The sequence below is a fragment of the Lagopus muta genome, chromosome 4 (genome assembly GCF_023343835.1).
Source record: "Lagopus muta isolate bLagMut1 chromosome 4, bLagMut1 primary, whole genome shotgun sequence".
Classification (NCBI taxonomy): Eukaryota; Metazoa; Chordata; class Aves; order Galliformes; family Phasianidae; genus Lagopus; species Lagopus muta.
The window spans coordinates 50,116,729-50,124,437 of record NC_064436.1 but is presented as its reverse complement, the minus strand read 5'-3'; the positions used below and the strand labels follow the sequence as shown (position 1 = coordinate 50,124,437).

Here is a 7,709-nt window from a genome sequence, read left to right as displayed (position 1 = left end):
CCTAACTTACAGAAAATATGCAGAATGACTGTGATCTTTATAACAAGCTAACACTTGTAATTCCAACAAAAGTCAACAGCAGTTGTAAACATTTGATCCAGGAGGAAATTGTGCTTGTGAGGCTGGGAAGGAAATGCCTTGAAACTAAGGAGTACAATACTTACAAACTCTGCCATAAGAGTAAAAGCATAACAATGCTGTTGGACTGATGAATTTCATCTTAAAGTTATTAGTTTGTTTAGTAGTCACAACTTAACACTATCCTTGAATTTATTTTTATTTCAGTAGACAGTTTGGCCAGCAGGAAATATATTGATTTCATCTTCCTTACAGTCTGTGAACTTACTCCATGGCATATTGTAAAGCATGCAAGTATTGTACTTGAATTGCAGAAGAATTTATTTGAGACTTCTGCTCAAATTCTCTATTAAAATATTTAACATATAAGCAATTTTTTCATATTATACTAGTATATGTTTAAATCTGTAACTAATTCACTTAGAGAATTTCTATAAATGAAGCTTCCTGCTTGCAGTTGCTTTTCAAAGTTGTAATGGCTGTGGTTTTTCTTTTGACATACCGACAATAAGCAAACCTTATGTCCTAACGTAGCAGTCATTGTGAGCAGAGACAAGAGATGGGCAGCACCATTCGTTCCTAAGATGCATACATTAAGTTTTTACAAGATTGGTGACTTTCAAGATCTCATGGCTGAAGGCACCTGGATGCCACATTTGGGTAAAATATAAAAATAATCATAAGTAATAAACACCAACAACACTGTTCTTTGCCCACAGGTACAATATTAATCAAAGGTAATCTTCGTTAAACTAAGTAGAGTCATTTTCTTTTCTACTGTTTCTTTGTATAATGTAAGCACACAAATTCACTGGGGGTAGTATTTCTGTTCAATTTCCAAGCAGCAGCCAACATTTCTGTTTTGTACAGTGATTGGTGGGTGACTGAAATCAGGTCATGCACCATCAGAACACTGTGCATAATGGGGTGAGCCTATTAAAATATCCAGTCCTGACCTAACTCTCACCTAAATAAAATGTAACTTAAAAGATGGCATAGCAACAGCAGCTTCTGCACAAAAGGAGAAGCTTCAAATACTCTCACAACCCCTGGTAAGTCATTTTCAGGTGTATTTTTGGGAAAGAAGGGAGGGGGGAGGGAGAGGGTAATCATGAAATACAAAAGCATGAAAATACAGAGGCAGCAGGCAGGGTCTGTAACAGGAGCTCAACTCTTTCAGACTTTTTACTCATGATTACTGATAACTGAAAGTCTCTTGTCTTTGAAGATCACCAACTACTTGCTGTCATACCTTCTTACGGAGTAGGAAACAGGCAAACAGCTATTGTAACAGTATCACTCAAATTTAGTTTGTGAAACTTCTGGGACCATGTATGAATACCATCTGGAGATACAGTGCCACTGGATAAGAATGTGGTACTTACCCAGAGCTCATTTAAGTCAGAGGACTACAGAACATTCAGTATCTTGCCCTTAATGAGGTACTAAACAGATTTGCAGTACCCAAACACAAATAAAGACTTAGACTGCTTTGTAGAACAGCACTAGAAATTAATTCTTGTGACTACCAAGGGAGAAAAGCAGAGATGCTGCTTCTAATGCAATTTAAGCACAGTATGGGTACCCACATTTCAAACAATGATTTTCACTTCTCAGCTGTTGCCCAGCTATGGAGGAAGTTCAGCTTTGAAAGCGTCTGGGTGGAACTTTACAACTTCCTGTTTGCATACAGCTGTGCTTCAAAGGGAGCAGCCACAGCAGCCCCAAGTTCAGCTCCTGTCTGTGGCCAATGAGTTTAGCCTAAATTTCACTGTCTTCGTCCTGGTCTACAGTCCTACCTCAACTCAGGTCAACTGACTTGCTCATCCCTTGAGTAGACCACAAGGAACACTTTGCTGTCTCACAGCCTGCCTTGTACAGGCCTCATGCTGGGTTTTGTTGTCTGTTCAGATTGTTATTATCTGAAGTGCAGCTGCACAAAGAGATAATGATGAAAATGGTATTCCATAGATCATGTTTGCAGTAGGTGGGAAGCCCTGGTTAATTTTTCTTGCCAGTCTGAAGAAGCATGTGATGGTGGTATGTTTTAATAACTAGGCTACTGTAAAGAAAAGGATGCAGGATAAAGACTGAGAGATGTACTCTTTCAAAGAACTGAACAGAATTAGGAAGGCTGGTGTTCAGGGCTCTCACCTGAATGCAAACATTCTGCTTCTGTACATTATGTGTGTTCCTGCACATTACATGTTTACTTCTTATGAACTGGAACACATAACCACCTCTTTGTTTTTGTCTTGTTTTCACAAACAAAATTTCTTTCCTGTATAAGTAGCCATTTCAACAGGAAACGGAGAGAAGGAATGCTGTCCAGCATATCCTTGATGCTCGTTATTAGGAAAGTATCATGGGAGGTAGGTCAAACACTCTCATGGCAAGCAGAAAAGCAAGAGATCTTCCTGCACCTTGGATAAATGCGGCACAGGTGTGTAAGACAGTTATGTTTGTTCTTCCTCAAACATAGCATGTAAATACTTGAGGAAAGTGTGGCTGTTGGATCATGACTTTTGTGAGGTGGGCCCTACAGCCTGAGACAGCTGACTTTATGCAGAACTTTATTTACTACTTTTCTGTATCATTTTAGGCAGCTCATGGGGTTTTTACTACCCATAGGCTTTTTTCATACCCTGAATTTGCTTTTTCTTAGACCTCAGACTGTATTTTTTATTTTTACTACACCTTAGCAACAAGCATTATAGCAGATTGGCTTGGAGTAAAATGGATCACTGTTCCTGAATTTGTCAAATGTAAACACTTCAAGTGCGTTTTGTCTATTTACTATAATAGTGAATTTTAGGTCAACTTGAATGAGAAAGAGGGTGTTTTCCAAAAGTGGAGCACATGGAACTATTAAACCAAGGTAAGTGTAGTTCTTATCTGAGGCATTTTACTTTGCCTATAAAACAGTGTATGACAATCTGACAAAAACTCTGCAAAGCAAAGAATTAAAATATGTGAGCTGGAGAGAATAGGAAAAATAAAAGAGGAACCCATGGTCTTATTTCAATCTCAGTCTAATTTCTTCCCCGCTATCAAGGAAGAAGAGAGGATTTGTATTTGTGGTGTTCTTGCTAGCAAGAAGCAAGAACAAGCACCAGAAGGAACCTTGTAGGATCTGTATCTCTTTCATTGTCTCTTTCTGAAAGGCAAAAGCTTTTAAAAAAGTCTTCCTGAAATCACTGATAATTCAGAATGGATGAGCCTTGGCCAAAGTGCTGGAGCTGTGAGATTGAGGGTGGCAGTTTGCAGCCTTCCGTAACTGAAAGCAAAGATCCTCAGGCTGTCAACTTAAAAAAAGTAAAAGGGCAGACTTGTTTCAGACCTGAGGTTGGCAGCTGGTAGCTGGAGTGAGAGCACTCTCCTTAGCTGTGATGGTTTAAAGGGAACCTGTTTTAGCAGGGAATGGGACTTGACCCCCCTGCGGTCCCTTCCAGCCCCTATGATTCTGTGATTCTCTTAAATATATGTAGGATGGCCAAGTTTTGCAGAGAGGGCTTTCCTTTCCCCAAGTGGCACCCAGGGTGCCACTGCAAACATAAGGCCTGTCCTCATTTCTGCAGAAGCAGTAAGCTATGAACCAAGGGCAGACTGGAAACAGCACTCAGAGCACACTGCTGCTTTCATACTTTCACTCACAGGTCATCAATGCTATAAAAGTACACAGAGCTAGCACAAGTCGTGTAGATGCAACCACCATGCGCCCTGCAAGTACGGGATGTGCTACACGTACCAAACTACCACTTGTTTTCCACAATCTGGGAAAACACCGTGCTTCACTTTGACAGCACACTTAATTATTTTCCTCACAGAGCACCGTGCGTCCAGCAGCTCAGCAAATTTACTTGAGAACGTTTGATTCTACTTACTTAGATGTAAGTAATCAGTAGTCTCGCTGCCAAGAAGCCTTGAAATTAATTGAGCGCAAGACCAGTTTGCGGGACTGGAGGGGAGGCCCTGACCATCTGGAAGAGCGCCGTCATCAAGTCTCCGGCTCCACTCGCTGCTGAGCCGCTGCGGGCGGCAGGAGGGGCAGTGGCCGGTGCCGGCCTCCCCAAAGGTGCGACGGGCCGGCCTCGCGGCGGGGCACGGCGGGAACGGACGAGGTGAGGCGGTGGAGGCTGCCCAGGCCCGCCGAGCTGCGGGCGCGGGGCCGGGCTGGGCTTGCTGAGGAAATATCCTTTAAAAATAACTCCGAGTTAACTTCTGTGAGCTCCGCACCCACCCGCGCTTGTCACGGCGCCGGAACGGATTCGCGTTTTCTGCGCTGTGGCACGCGGGCGGAGAAGCGCCACAGAAGCAATGCTCCCGCGGAGCTGCCCGCTGTGGCGCCGCGGGTGCCCTCCTGTCACGGTGGGGGCCGGGCCGCGCTCCCGTCGCTCTCCGCCCCCGCCGCCTGTTGCTATTTTTACCGCCGATCCCACTGCGGAAGGAGGCGGCGAGCGGCAGCCGCGGGGCGCGAGGCACGGCCTGGCCCGCCGCAGGTACGGGCGGACGCTCTGCCCGCCGCCCCGAGCCCGTTAGCGGCTCCCGACCCCTCGCCTCCTCCCTCTCCCCCCCTTCGGCGGGAGCGGGCGGGCCGAGCTGCCCGGCGGGGACTTCTCGCAGCGAGCGCGGCGCCGGTAAGGGCGGTGAGGGGCGGCGAGGGACGGCGGGGCCCGCTGCGGGACTAGACGGGACGCGGGGCGGTGGATGAGCGGCGTTGGGCTGAGCCGGGCCGCTGCTAGTGAGGGCGGGAGGAGGAAGAGCGGCTCTCAGCTCTGAGGAAGTGGAGGAGCTGAGGCGGCCGTGCATCCCGCCCGGGGAGCGTGCCGCGCTGCGGGCTGAATCGCGTTGCCGTCCCGCGCCGCACAGCTAGACTTTCTTTCCGCGAGAGAACGGGAGTTTCGCTTCGACGACCCCCCCACATCCCCACGCTGCTTCTCCGGCCCTTTAAATTCGCGTTTTACATTAACGAGGGAACGAACTCGTGAAAAGCGTGCTCAGGAGGGGACTGAGAAGCGGTTATTTATAGCGCGGAGTGAGGAGAACGCGTGTGCTGCGCTGCGCTGCGCGGGGTCGGCGGCACTGCGGGGCCGGGCGGGGCTGAGCCCGAGGTCCGCGCTTAGGCGTGCGCCTTTCAGCCGCTGGACGGGTCGGGCCTTCACCTTCCTGAAAGTCAGAGGTAACACGTGAAAATAGAGATGCGTGCAGGTGAGAGAAGTGCCGGGTTGGAAGGAATGCGGGACAGAAAGAATGAGACGAGTTGGCACTTTTCTCACTTTGCAGTTTGGTTAGCTGACAAGTTGGATGCGGGTGTTTTTGGCGTGGGTGTGCAATCGGACAAAGTGGAATGGCACTGAGGATGTGTGGGAGCTAGCAAGCTCCGTTAGCAGGTTCCTTCGTTGCATTGTAAGGGTAGGAGCACCTGGTGCCTCATTTGGGTCAGTGCAAGGCTGGCTCAGGAGTATCCCAGTTCTGATCTCAGTCATCAGAATGTTATTTCTATGTGTTGTTATTAGCAACACATGTGAAGGGAAGGAACAGAAAACTCTTGTCTGCGTTTGATACTTAATTACAAGCTTGTATGCTTATCATCAGAAGTATTTATTATTTTGCTTGCCTCTTTCTTTATTATTTATCTACTTAGATATTTATAACCCATTTGGGAAGTAAAATAACTGCTGGCTGTATAGGCAGGTATCTCGGATGCAATGTTTACCACAAAGCCAATTGATTTTCCCAGTATATATGGTAAAACGTTACTCATGGCCTGAACCAAAGCTGCTAAAGGAATTGAAAGGACTTCTAAAGAAGTCAGAAATTAATGCACGTTTATGTGAAAAAAGAATGGAAATTGCCAGTAAATTCTGAGGCAGATTGACTTCTGGGTTTGTACATGTTGTTGCCCACTGCACGTAATTCCAGAAGGAAGCAGCAGAAAGGAAGGGGCTATCAGGTAAAATAACCTTGTGAAAGAAGAGTATTTTATGATTCCAAGTGCCAGTGTGGTTTAAATGAGAGCTGTTTGAAAATGGAGAGCAACTTGTGGTTTGCTATCTGGCTTGTTTCCTCCGGTGAAGTAAGGCTGCTCAGGAGTATTGTCTGGAGCTGGAAGATGATGAGGCCTGCAGCTAGCTGCCCCACCATGCAATTTAAGGGATGCTGCACTGTGACACTGGAGAACGTTTTCTTTTTGTGCACGTTGATGAAACCAGAGAAGAATCTCTTCTTAGCAGTGACCATATCAAGATGTAACAGTATATTTTCGTTTGTATTTTCCTGCCTTTCCTGCTAGGAGGATAGGGAAATCTGTCAGTGTGAGGGAAGCCAATGTAAATCTCGGTCAGGGATCAGACGGAGGGAGAAGAGTGGTATTTTGCTCTGGCTTGCTTTCCAGTGTTCTGGCTGCAGGCCAGGGCTCCTCATAATCCCCAACTAGGATGATATTTCTGCTAAAATAATCAGTGGTGAAGTGCAGGCAGTACCAGTGCCTTTGGCTGCATTTATCGGTCATGTTCAGTTCTAATGCTGTGCAGGGAAGAGCTGAACTAATCCATGTTCTTTCAGACCAGCTATTCTTCACAAGACCTTGTTCTGTAGTTGGAAGTGCTTCTTGGCTTTTTCAAAGGGAAAAAGGAAATAGACTCATGGAAAGAAGCAATGCTGTCAGCAACCTGGTGTGTAGTAACTGCACAAGTGTCTCTTGGATGAACCCTGAAGTTGGGGAAGTTGGGTCTTGCAGCTCAGCAGCTCACAGACCACACTCCTCATTTAATCACTGGTGTGCAGATGTACTGCCTGCTGCCTTGCCCAGTGTGCCTTGTGACTCATTGGTGCTGCTGTGGGTCCTGGTACTCCAGTTGCCCCTAGGGGGGAGAGAGAGGAAGGTGGTGGAAAGCAAAGGATGGCTTTGATCAGCAGTTATGTGTGCACTGACTGAGAGTCTAAAACTTCTGGCTGTGTCTTTGTATTAAATTTATTCTAGTCCAGAAGAAACAAGGGATGAAGGATAACTCCTCACCACTGTAGCAGTTACTGCTTTTCTTGATTTGTGTGTGTCTTCTTGATTTACGACTGTCTCTGTGCCTTTTTTGCCTTGTTTTCTGTAGTAGCCTGACTACATCTCAAAGCTGCCTGTATATACTGTGTTGTGTTTGTTTTTTTTTTTTTTTTTTTTAAGCACTGTGTCAGATTTTCTAGTACAGGCCTATCAGCACTGTGTCACATGCTGTCTGAGCTTGCTTCTTGCTTGTGAGAAGCTGTTGGGTTGATAGCATCAAGGGAAAAGCTGAGGACACAGAGCGCATCTATGTCCCCATGTGTATCTTTTCTGTTAGTGGATAAGTCTAGTGGCTTCTAGTTTGTGTGGTGTGGTTTGATTCACTAGCACGGCTTTGCAGGGTTTGTTAGAGAAGAATTCAGTGATACCTGACTTGTGACAGTCTAAAATTACTGCTGAGGCAGGCAATTCTAGATCATAGAATCAGAATCACAAGGTTGGAAAGATCATCTGGTCCAACCATCCTCCCATTACCATTGCTACCACGAGCTACCAGGTCCAACATGCAATATCTAAAATATTTCATTATTCTACTGCTTTTGTTTCTATTAATGTACTGCAATATCAATGTCTC

General features: G+C 46.1%; 1 protein-coding gene across 7 annotated transcripts in view; it reads left to right on the top strand.

The window, feature by feature from the left end:
• The first annotated feature begins 4,015 nt into the window (after positions 1-4,015).
• The window catches only part of TBC1D1 (TBC1 domain family member 1), a 95,913-nt gene continuing 92,219 nt past the window's right edge, over positions 4,016-7,709 (top strand). For 3 of the 7 annotated variants that reach the window (XM_048941008.1, XM_048941010.1, XM_048941004.1), the window contains exon 1: positions 4,508-4,715. The gene's annotated coding sequence lies outside the window, so the exon portion shown is untranslated. Of the gene's footprint in view, positions 4,200-4,507; positions 4,716-5,157; positions 5,258-7,709 lie in introns of those variants that run through there. The other 4 variants (XM_048941006.1, XM_048941011.1, XM_048941007.1 and 1 more) reach the window with 4 other exon arrangements.